This window comes from Myotis yumanensis, unplaced genomic scaffold (assembly GCF_028538775.1).
Source record: "Myotis yumanensis isolate MYYU_CA2020_CCGP unplaced genomic scaffold, mMyoYum1.0.hap1 SCAF_10, whole genome shotgun sequence".
NCBI classification, from domain to species: domain Eukaryota; kingdom Metazoa; phylum Chordata; class Mammalia; order Chiroptera; family Vespertilionidae; genus Myotis; species Myotis yumanensis.
In genome coordinates this window covers 59,313,812-59,326,601 of record NW_027223761.1, presented here as the reverse complement: position 1 = coordinate 59,326,601, position 12,790 = coordinate 59,313,812, and the positions used below count along the sequence as shown (strand labels likewise).

General features: G+C 43.1%; 1 protein-coding gene and 1 pseudogene across 2 annotated transcripts in view; one reads left to right on the top strand and one right to left on the bottom strand.

Moving 5' to 3' along the window:
• FAT3 (FAT atypical cadherin 3) overlaps positions 1 to 12,790 on the top strand; it is a 524,011-nt gene that overhangs the window by 112,888 nt on the left and 398,333 nt on the right. The window lies entirely within an intron of this gene.
• LOC139018245 (ubiquitin-conjugating enzyme E2 D3-like) lies at positions 6,492 to 6,966 on the bottom strand (annotated as a pseudogene).

Genomic DNA, 12,790 nt, shown 5'->3' with positions numbered 1-12,790 from the left:
AAACTCCAGAAACCAGCTTTCAGTCAGCCAGGCTTCAGCCAGCTGGACTGCAACATTGTATCAATGTTTTCAGCAGCGAGATCTCAGAGCTAAAGCTGGCCCAGAATAAAAAAAAAAAAAAAAAAAAAAAAAAAGGAGTGGTTGGGAGCTTCAGTCACCCGCCAGCCGGAAAACAGCCCTCAGCCCCTCAGCCAGACTGGCCAGGCACCCCAGTGGGGACCCCACCCTGATCCAGGACACCCTTCAGGGCAAACCAGCCGGCCCCCACCCGAGCACCAGGCCTCTATTCTATATAGTAAAAGGGTAATATGCCTCCCGGCACCGGGATCAGTGGAGCAGCGAGGCTCCCGGCACCGGGATCAGCGTGACAGGGGGCAGCGCCCAAACCCCCTGATCGCCCTTGGGCTCTGTGTGTGTCAGGGGGCGGGGCCACAAACTCCCTATCCGCCCTGCTCTGTTCATGACAGGGGAAGGCACCCCAAACCCCTGATCAGCCCTGCTCTGTGCCTGATAGGGGGGAGCTCCCCAATCCCCTGATCGCCTTGCGGCTCTGTGTGTGACAGGGTGCGGCGCCCCAAGCACCCCCCCCCACGGGCCCTGCTCTGTGTGTGACAGGGTGCAGCGCCCCAACCCCCGATCGGCCCTGCTCTGTGGATGATAGAGGGCGGCACCCCAACCCCCCCCCCCCCCCACGGGCCTTGCTCTGTGTGTGACGGGGTAGAGCCATAACCTCCCCATCGGCCCTGCCCTGAGTGTGACAGTGGCGGCGCCCCAACCCCCTGATCGGCCCTGCTCTGTGGGTGATAGAGGGTGGCGCCCCAACCCCCCTCCATGGACCTTGCTCTGTGTGTGACGGGGGGGAGCCATAACCTTCCCATTGGCCCTTCCCTGAGTGTGACAGGGTGCAGCGCCCCAACCTCCTGATCTGCCCTGCTCTGTGTGTGACAGGGGGCGGTGCCCCAACTCCCCTATCAACCCTACTCTGTGAGTGACAGGGGGGAGCTCCTCAACCCCCTGATCGGCCCTGCTCTGTGCATGACACGGGGGAGCTCCTCAACCCCCTGATGGGTCCTGCTCTGTGCATGACAGGGGGGAGCTTCCCAACCCCCTGATCGACCCTGCTCTGTGTGTGAAGGGGCAGCACTCCAACCCCCTGATTGGCTCTGCTCTGTGAGTGACAGGGTGCAGCACCCCAACCCCCTAATCCGCCCTGCTCTGTGCGTGACAGGGGGTGGCGCCGCAACCTTCCCATCAACCCTGCCTTGAGTGTGACAGGGGGCGGTGCCCCAACCCCCGAATCGGCCCTACCCTGAGCATGACAGAGGGTGGCATCGCAACCTCCCGATCCGCCCTGCTCTGTGCATGACAGGGAGCGGCGCCCCAAATCCCCAATCGGCCCTGCTCTGAGCCCAACCAGGGGCTGCACCTAGGGATTGGGCGTGCCCTCTGCCACCCAGGAGCAGGCCTAAGCCGGCAGGTCGTTATCTCCCGAGGGGTCCCAGACTGCCAGAGGGCACTGGCCGGGCTGGGGAACGCCCCCCCCCCCCCCCCCCCCCGCAGTGCACAAATTTTTGTGCACCGAGCCTCTAGTTGTTAACATAAAATAATAGAACATTTTAATAAAAATTAGTATTTTTCTTGACCATTAACTTACCAGACACTGAATAACTGCACAAATTAGTAAGCACAATGCAAATAAACCTATTTTTCTTGTTCTCTGAAAGCGAAACATTTCCTGTTGCACACACCAAACAAGTTAGTACAAGACTAATGATGTGGCAATCTGCTGCTAAAATATTCGCTGCTAGTATTAGTGGAGAGAAATGGTGAGCCTGCATATAAGACACATAAGGCATAAGGAAAATGAATACAACACGATTATAGTAATCAGTCATTAGCCAACATTGTAATTTCTTATTAATAATTATGTGTAATAGGATATTGTAAAATTAAGTTACAAAATTTTTATTAAAACGTTTCTTATATACCATTATATTGGCTGGGCCGCAAAAAATATTTGTTGTGGGCCACAAGTTTGACATGCTTGCTTTACCTTGTTTTGGCTTTGGCTAGATCACCATCTTTTTGTTGAAACCCCCTGACAAGGTCAGCTGAAATCAAGCTGACCAGTTGGAAATGTTCAATTGATGATATCTCTCATTTGTGTAATCCAGTTTTAACACTATTCATAGAAGCCATCTAATAAGTGTGTTTGGGTCATAAAAAAATTACATCAAAGTCAAGTGTGCTTCTGTCCTCCATAGGCTATGGTCTTACTGTGGAGGTACAAAGAGGGTTTGGAATTTTATGGGAATTTTCAGCAGAGCAGCACACACACCACACAGTCTGTACATATATGCATGCAGAAATGCACAAAACCAGAAAATAACATGAGATGCTGAAGAAAGTGGAGAGCAAATGATTTAGCAGTTCACATGTATGTAGTGGGAGGGAGGGAGGGAGGGAGGGAGAGAGAGAGAGAGAGAGAGAGAGAGAGGAGAGAGAGAGAGGAGAGAGAGAAAGGGAGAGAGAGGTGGGGGATGGGTTGCCTCCTATACATATCCCTACTGGGGATTAAACCTGCAACCTGAGAATGTGCGCTGACCAGGAATTGAACTGGCAACCCTCCAGTGCATGGGATATCACTCAACCAACTGAGCCACACTGGCCACGCCAGCATAAAAGACATTTATATGCACTAACTCTATCAAAGCACAGTAAGTAGTGAGCCCTGGGAGAATGTAAAGCTAACAACTGCCCTAATGGAGCCCATGAGCTTTAAATAATAGGACACCTGAAGAGCTTGGCATGGTGGGAAACACAGGTGGAAAAAGGAAGCAAAATGACATTTCCTAAAATGATCCAGGTATGAGTACACTGCATTGCAGGATCAGGTTGAAGAAAGTGATTCAGAAGGGCTAAAAATGAATTAAATGTGTTCTAGAAAATTGTAGGAAATTGCTCGTATCAAGTATATTTTGCTGTGACTTTCTCCTCTACTTGTTTATTTCTTCTGCTACCTTGACCACCATGTGAGACCTAGTTTTGTGTAACCGGTTATTTAATTCTGTTCAGACTACCAGCAGGCAAAGGTGGTAATATAAAATGTAAATGGTGTGCTTTAATTGCATTGAAAATTCCTCCATATGCCACCTTTTTGGTTTCTGAGTACCTGATGGTGAAAGTTCATTGATGAACTTTATTAGTGAATCCAGAGGGACCATAATTGCTCTTTCATTTATTATTTTCAAATGAGACTGACGTCTTTATTTAAAATACTTTCCCACAGAAAAGAGTGGGGGTGTCTTTATATCAGATGACAATGTAGATTTCACTATTTGGGAGTTTCTGATGTGAAGTATATTTTTGTCCACAGCCCCATGCTTATGTAGGTTGCAAATGCAGCATTCTAAAAACACAAACTGTCAGGCTCCTAGTTTAGGGAATTGAATAAATAGATACAGAACGAGGTATGTAACCTAATCCCCCAAATTGAGTGTGCCTCTTCCCTCTTCTGGATAATTCTTGTACCTATCCTCTTGTAAAGCCTTGTTCTTATAGACATGTCTATACTTCAAATGTTCTCCTGTGGTGTTCTTTCCCTAACCTTGTTTATTATCTCACTGAGTATCAGCATCTCTCTCACCCTTTATATCTATATCTCCTCTAGTACTTAATGTGTGTTAGAGTACTTAGTATTTGTCTTATGTTCAGGCTTGGCTGTGAGCTTCCTAAAGGTAGAAAATGTATTATTCATCTTTGGAGCTCGTACACTTAACACAGCTGGTGTCTGACCCCAGAGCAGATGCCCACTCAATGTATAGGGTTAAATTTGTTCAAGGTTATGGGATTTTTCTATGTCTCTGTTAGAACATGAGATCAGATAGACAGCTCAGGGTATGCAAGCCATAATCAGCCTTGACCTTGGGTAACTTACAACAGCATGCTCTGGGAGGTCTGTCAAAATGGCAGCATAGCTTGGGTCTGTGAAACAATGGGGCTCCTTAGAACTCAGTAATACTGTCCATGGTAATAGCCTTCAGTGTAGAAGTCAGAAGGCCTTGTACATCTGTGAGTAAGCCAGCAAGGCGCATTACATTTCTCAAGTGTCCTTGGGGAAAATTACTGTGTAGGAAAGTTATTTAAGGTAGCTAGCAATAGGCTATGTGAGGCCAGGCAAACATTTTCAAAACAAAATGTTTTCCTAGTCCTAGAAAATACTAATTTCAGTATTCAAGATGCATATTTTCAAAGAAAACCTCTTGATGTGGTGACTGCATTCATCACCATAACTCTCTGGCTTCATCTAGTTTTGATTCTAAAAACATCATTTCCCGGTCACCCAGAATAGACATACTGGATTCTTATTTTTTTTTTCTCCGTATCTTTTTAAAAAATTGCTTCCCCGTTCCAGTCAAGATTCTGGCATATGTAAATGTAGTACTCCCTTCTTCCGACAGCCACATTAAAATTACAACTAAATTACAGAACAACCATCATTCAGAACCACCCGCAGTGTAGCTGAACAGAAATCTGTAACTAAAGTTATACAGAAAAAGCCACATTGAGACTGGTAGGAGGCTCAGCGATGTGGAATGGACTGGTGCCTCACATACCTACATGTGGAGGTGAAAAATTGAGAAGGATATCTAAGCTATGGAGGTCCCCCTTGAGCAGTCAGGGGTCCAACCCCCACACCAGCCCCCAGCCTAGGGTTCCATTGCCAGGAACAAAAGTCCCATAAATTGTGGCTGGGAAAACCAGCAAAGACTGTAGCTGAGTGAGAGGGAGGGCTATTGGAGCCCCAGCCATTCCTCTTAAAAGATCCGCCCATGAACTCACTTGTTCTCATCAGGGGCCTTTCTTGGGCACCTCCAAGCCAAGCACAAGTAGCAGCTATCTGCAGATCGCTCTTTCGCTCATACTGGGTGGCCCTGGGCAAGGCGCAGGTTGTGCCTTGACCTGCACCTCTCTGATGATGAGTGACATTGAGCATCTTTTCATATGTCTATTAGCCATTTGGGATTATCCTCTTTGGAAACGGGTCTGTTCAGGTCCTTTGCCCATTTTTCAATTGGATTGTTTGTTTTCCTGGTGTTGAGTTTTATAAGCTCTTTTATAAATTTTGAATATTAACCCCTTATCAGATGTATCACTGGCAAATATGTTTTCCCATTCAGTGAATTGTCTTTTCATTTTGTTGATGTTTTCCTTTGCTGTGCAAGCTCTTTTTAGTTTGATGTATTCCCATTCGTTTATTTTTCCTTTTGTTTCCCTTGCCCAACGAGATATATCAGAAAAAAACATTGCTATAAGAAATCTCTGAGATTTCACTGCCTATGTTTTCTTCTAGGATTTTTATGGTAGTGAGTCTAACATTTAAGTTTTTAGTACATTTTGAGTTTATTCTTGTGTGCGGTGTAAGAAGGTAATCTAGTTTCTTTCTTTTTTTGCATGTATCTGTCCAGTTTTCCCAACACCATTTATTGAATAGTCTGTCTTTACCACATTGTATGTTTTGCCTCCTTTGTCAAATATGAGTCCATGATAAAGGCTTGGGTTTATTTCTGGGCTCTCTATTCTTTTTCAATGATCTATATGTCAGTCTATATGCTAGTACCTTGAAGCTTTGATTAATATGACCTCCTGTGAAACATGCCATTGGTGCCTTGATAGGAATTGCATTGAATCTGTAGATTGCTTTGAGCAGTATGGACATTTTAATGATGTTAATTCTTCCTATCCATGAACACGGTATACACTTCCCCTTATTGGTATCTTCTTCAATAAAATACCTAGAAATAAATTTAACCAAGGATGTAACACACCTGTACTCAGAAAATTATAAAACACTGAGGAACTAGTGTTTTTTAGACTTTTCTGGTTGTCTAAATTCCTTTTTTATTGTAAAAGAATGATGAAAATTTACCTCTTGCTGTGTGGGGGATTTCTATGTCTATTCTGATAGAACCAAGCTCTGGGACAGCAAAAGAGAGGATTGAGCTGTATGATCTACTAGCTGAGATCAAAACTTCTCACTCTGCAAGACAGATACCACAGCAACTGTATGGCTTGGACAAGGGAGGCAGCATGGAGGAGGGTAGAGAGGGCTCTCCTCACAATTGAATGGGGAGGCAGAAGTCATAATAATTTTGCCCTTTTACTTGTGTGGCGTGCTTAGAACTTCTAAGTATGCTTGTATAGATATTATTGTAACCAAAACGCAGCTTCAGCTGACTGCCACAAGAAAAGCCAAACTCATGAGACAAGTTCTGATGCAAAGTGAAAGAACTTTATTTAGGTGCCCCGACCTGGGAGGATAGTGGCCTCCTCTCTCAGAGACCATCCTGCTTCCTGCTTATGCCCAGGGTTCTTATAGGAATAAGGAAGGGGTGGCTGTTCTTTTTTGTTTTCTTTTGTTTTTGTTTTTTTTTTTAAGAAAATTAAAAAAGGAACAGTAATGGAAAGTTTATTCCAGCTACAATGCAGGTTATTCTGACTTTAAGGTAGCATCACATGGCATACTTCTGAGTCCATTCCTGTGATATCCTGTTGTACTTTCTTCTATCTGTTTTATAGATCCATGCAATCTCTGACACTAGGGGGGAGCGGGGGAGAGTCACCTGGGTTTGGATCACATAGCTGTGAAAAAATGAATAAAAGAACTTTAGAAATAGTTAATGCAGGGGACCACTGTGATCTTAGAATATCAAGACAAATGCTGCCATTACTGTTAATATTTGGATGATAAATTCTTGTAAATTCAACCTTAGGTGGTTTGAAGGGGAGTAGTCTATAGGAAAATGAATTGTCAAAAAGAACACGGCACCTTGACATGGGCTGTCATTGGGTCCCATAATGGTGGCTTGCCAATGAAACATCATCCCCAGCTAGACCTGCAGAACATTGTGCTGGAGAGTCACAGGCCAAATCACAAAGTTCCTTATTAATCCCTCTCAGTGCCATCGCCTGTGCTTTGTGCCTGGCTCCCCACTATCTCGGTGTGTGCTCAAATGTCTGGCCAAAACTCTTGATTACCCCGGTAGCAGGGAAGGCTTGTCTCTTCCTCTCACACCAGCTCTGCCAGACACAGGCAGTGAGGGGCCCGAGCCTCCCTGGAGCTGAGCTGCGGCCTCGGCCTCCACCCCGCGCGCGGAAGCTGGGTGCCTCCCTGGCCCTATTGGGCTCATGCACACGACACAGGCACAAGATGTCCACTCTGACGGAACTAGGGAATGGTCTTATTATTCCATTATATTGCAAGCTTTTGGCATGCACTCAGTTTCTGTCCATTCATCTTTCTAGCTTTTTGGCCTGCTCGGTGTAAGAACCTGCTTGCATCTGGTCAGTGAAAGAGACACCCTGGTGCTTGCCCCCTGACTGTCTAGGGCAGTGGTTCTCAACCTTCCTAATGCCGTGACCCTTTAATACAGTTCCTCATGTTGTGGTGATCCCCAACCATAAAATTATTTTCGCTGCTACTTCATAACTGTAATTTTGCTACTGTTATGAATCATAATGTAAATATCTGATATGCAGGATGTATTTTCATTGTTACCAATTGAACATAATTAAAGCATAGTGATTAATCACAAAAACAATACGTAATTATATATGTGTTTTCCGATGGTCTTAGGTGACCCCTGTGTAAGGGTCGTTCGACCCCCAAAGGGCTCGCGACCCACAGGTTGAGAACAACTGGTCTAGGGTATCAGAGTCACTGTGGAGGGCGTGGGCTGCAGAACCTGTCAGGAAGTCTGGAGATGCTGCAGCCCTCAGCCTGCATTCCACATTGGACATGGCGCAGGCACATCTGGGAAAGGCGGTTGGAGTCTGCGGAGCACCCCTGGATTCTGGGGTGCCTAAGTCCTCTGTGCATCCCTGACTCTGCCCACCGCTCTAAAGTGGCCCCCCAGCTGCTGCTCACCCTGCCAGCTGCCTGAGTTCCAATTGACTGTCTATGGTAACATGATCGCATTCTATTCATTTATTTCTCCCACAAACATTTGTTAAGCATTTATTTTGTGTCAGGCATTCAGGAGATGTGCTTCAAACAAAGAGTTTCAACCTGCTGTGTAGTAGAAACTCAGGCTGCTCTGAAAGCACATAAAGAGAATGCCTTACTCTCTGTTGTTCATGCAAGAAGGACTGTGGAAGCATCTATTGAAAGGCCCGTGTGCCTGGAATATGAGGGAGATGGGTTTAAGGTGTGTGACAGGTAGTCTGTGGAGGGCCTTTTAGGCCTTTTGAATGATTGGGGAACTAGTCCACATTTGTTGATGATTTTATCCCCTCAAACAACCTCCTGAGATCAATAGAAAAGATATTACAGTTCCCACCTTATAAATGACTGACATGCAGCTAAGATGTTCAGTGTCTTGCTCAAGGTCAGGGCATATTTCAAAGTTTTAGAATTCTCCCACTTTCACCACATTCATTTATTCACTCACTTGTTGAGCAATATGTATGTATGAGTATTTACTAGTGTAAGGCCTAAAATCAAGGCTCGGTATTATGTGCTACCCTAACATCTGGTAAAAACAGGAAGGCCTTGAATGGCCTAACTGCAAGTTTTCCTCCCCACTCTGGTCCTGCAGATAAGATCCCTTGGTCAAATGCCCCCCCCTCCCCTTATCAATGGGACCAGGCACAGTTCCCACTTATCCCTATCAGCCTGCAAAATTATTCAAACAAAGCAATCACTTAATCCAATGAGAACCAGGGGTCACTTTCCCCCTTTAGTACCACAAAGCCTGCCTCTCACTCCCTCTAGTTGTTCACTTTGTTCCCGAGTATAGCCCCCTTGTGACCCTGCATGACATGCATTATCCTCCTCTCCTGCATTGTGATTGCCTGTGACTAATAAACTACTCTTGCTCTCATCTGTCCAGTGTTGAGTGTCCTGTGTTTTGCCATTCCCATGACCCTGTGTTGGGAACCCTTCTCTCAACAATAAGGTAGACAGGGGGCCATTAAAACAGCGCCAGAAATGCACATTTCAAATAGAGTAAATTCAAGGAGTTGATATGTTTTGGAGATGACTATCTCTGTCTACCCTGAGTTATGGAGCAAACTGATGGTAGAACTTTTGCTCTAGAATTAAGGAAAGCATTTTCATCAAAGGGCTCTCAATGCTCAAACCGCAATGGTGAGTATTTAGGGGGAATGCAACCCAGGGGTGAAAGGCAAGAGGAACGACTAACTTTATGTTCTGTTTCCTTGGTAAGTGCCCATGAAACAGATGTTCTAGTTTCTGCTAAGATTACCTGCAAAAGGTCCTTAATCCTCCATATGTTCCCTTTCAGTAACTTTATATGATGCATGAGAATTTTCCTGGGAGATCAGAAAAGCTCCAGTCATATAAATGGAAGCAATGCTTATTTTACTGTGACTATAAGAGAAGTAAATACTGAGTTATAGCACAAGGGGAGTCGACCAGTGGCCAATTTTGACTTGAATAAAATATGTTCATTGGATGCTGCATAACCAAAACATATGAATAAATAAGTCATGTAAAGTGAAATTATGACTTTATGCAAGAAGCAGTAAGAGGAGATATTAGGAGAATTCCTGGCAAACGTTTGTTGTGTGAATGAAGCTTAAAAAAGCTACTAAACCACTCTGTCAGGTTCCTGTTATTCATGTTTATAAGTGACAAGAGTCCAGTAGTTCTCAACCTTCTGGCCCTTTAAATACAGTTCTTCATGTTGTGACCCAACCATAAAATTATTTTCGTTGCTACTTCATAACTGTAATGTTGCTACTGTTATGAATCCTAATGTAAATATCTGATATGCAGATTGTCTTAGGCGACCCCTGTGAAAGGGTCATTCGACTGCCAAAGGGGTCTCGAACCACAGGTTGAGAACCGTTGGACAAGACATTGTTGCAAATTTAGGAGTTAGAATGCTTCACTTATGAGAAACGGACTATTGATTAGGAAGGAAGACTTGGACTGGCAATGTAATCATAGCTTCATTTCAGCATTTGTTGAGTTGTGAGTATGCATTGAAAGGACAATACTAAATTATTCTAATCAGTTAAGCTGGAATCCTACTGTTTCCACTCCTTGCTCATCTAAATAAAAGCATCTGGGCAATGATATTTAATTTTTTATGTATACTTTGAAGTATTATTTTTGTGTGGAATATTTATCTCTTTATTTTATATATTAGGATCCTAGTGATGTTTTTAGCCTTGCATTATCGCTTCCTAAATCTAATTCCAAAGTACTTTTTGAAGAAAAAAATAAAGCAATTAGAGCATAAGCTCTAAGGTTATACAAAACTAACAAATTCAAGGAAATAGTATATTACCTATTACAGTGTATTTGTGCATTAGTCCAGTTTATTTTGTTTAGAAATGTTTTGAAGAGTTTCTAATTGAAGGTAGATTTGGATTCGTTGGTATTATTCAAGGAAAATTATAATGTTTCATTTGTTCTAATAATTTCTCAGAAGCAAATTAACGAATGAAATGAAGAAAGGGTCAAAACCTACAATATAAGAGCTTTGTGCTTGCAGCTCTGTCCCTTCAATTACTGCACCTTTTATTTCTCTCCATTGTGAGATTGCAGAGCAGAGAGATTTAAATTGCTGATGATGAAGTGGAAAAACACCAGTTACCAGTGGACACCAGGTAGCAAATGGACTATTGGGAATAAGACTATTAAGAAAAGGCTCAGCCATCTTAATACCTGCTACTTGGAAATAACAGTTAACATTATTACAAAATGGATACATATTTGTTAAAACACACAAACATGCAAAATATAATTTAAAAAATTAACATCTTCTTTCATGATGTCCTTCCATAAAAATAACCATTTTAATAACTTGATGCTTCTACTTTACAGATTTTAAAATATGCATTTTATTTACTTGGTGAAATGGTATTGTTCAACAATACCATTTTTTACTTAATTATATTTACTTTTTTACTTAATTATACATTTGGGCATCTGCATGTCAGTTCACAGAGATATATATCACTAATTTTAATATAGTAGAAATGTACTATGACATAAGCCCTGTTTTTGTTAGTGAACATTTGGATAGTCTTCCATTTTTTATTACTTCCAATATTATTACAGTGAATAGACATCTTCACTTATGTATTTCTGTTAATTAATGACCTTATAGTGGATATTACAGATTGAATAATAGTAGTAGCCACTGGTAACTTTATGGTCCTTACTACGTGCCAGATATTCTGCTGAGAAAGTGCTGTATTCCCTTCTAATCCTTACCACAACCCTATTAGGCAGGTTCTTTTATGTTTCCTCTTTTTATAGCTGAGGAAATTAGGTCTTAAAGAGATTAAGTAATTGCCCAAAGTCACCTAGCAAATAAGAAACAGAATCTGAACTTAAACCCGGGTCTCTCTGATTTTTATAGGCCGTCGATGTCCTCTCGCCACCATCGCCATGCCTACATCTCCATTGGAGTTTTTCCACCCAAACACATTCTCTCTTATCAGCTTGAATTTCTGCTCCAGATTCCTCTCCCCTTTGCTGTCCTGGCAGCCAAGTATAAACCCCCAACTTCTCCTTTGACCCTTATATCTGGAGACAGGCCTGAACTTCCAATCCTGCCCTTTTGTGCCCGGAGCCTTCCTCAAGCTCTTGTTAGCCTCCCTTGCTTAGGCTACAGCCCTGGTAGATGTGGAAGCCTACCTAAGCCTGAGAGTGGGAGGGGAAGGTTCCCTCTAGGTTTTCTGGATTTATTTTATTTTATTTTTTTAATTTTTTTTTTTATTTTTCGCTTAAAGTATTACAAAGGGTATTACATAAGTGTCCTTTTTTCCCCCCCGCCCTTGACAAACCCCTACCCTCCCTTACCCCCCAGTGTCTTATGTCCATTAGTTATGCTTATATGCATGCATACAAGTCCTTCGGTTGATCTCTTACTCCCCTCCCTCCTGCCCCCCAACTCTCTCTGGCCTTCCCACTGCAGTTTGACAATCAGTTTGAGGCAGCTCTGCCTCTGTATCTATTATTGTTCAAAAGTTTGTAATGGTCTTTATTATCCATGAATGAGTGAGATCATGTGGTATTTTTCCTTCATTGACTGGCTTGTTTCACTTAGCATAATGCTCTCCAGTTCCATCCATGATGTTGCAAATGGTAGGAGTTCCTTCTTTTTAACAGCAGCATAGTATTCCATCGTGTAGATGTACCACAGTTTTCTAATCCATTCATCTACTGATGGGCACTTAGGCTGTTTCCAGATCTTAGCTATGGTGAATTGTGCTGCTATGAACATCTGGTTACATATATCCTTTCTGATAGGTGTTTCTGGTTTCTTGGGATATATTCCTAGTAGTGGGATCACAGGGTCAAATGGGAGTTCCATTTCCAATTTTTTGAGGAACCTCCATACTGCCTTCCATAGTGGCTGCACCAGTCTGCATTCCCACCAGCAGTGCACAAGTGTTCCTTTTTCTCCACATCCTCTCCAGCACTTGTCGTTTGTTGATTTGTTGATGATGGCCATTCTGACAGGTGTGAGATGGTACCTCATTGTTGTTTTGATTTGCATCTCTCGGATGATTAGTGACTTTGAGCATGTTTTCATATGTCTCTTGGCTTTCTGAATGTCCTCTTTTGAAAGGTGTCTATTTAGATCCTTTGCCCATTTTTTGATTGGATTGTTTATCTTCTTTTTGTTAAGTTGTATGAGTTCCCTATAAATTTTGGAGATTAAGCCCTTATCAGCTATGACGTTGGCAAATATTTTTTCCCAAGAGGTGGGTTTTCTTGTTGTTTTGTTGATGGTTTCTTTTGCTGTGC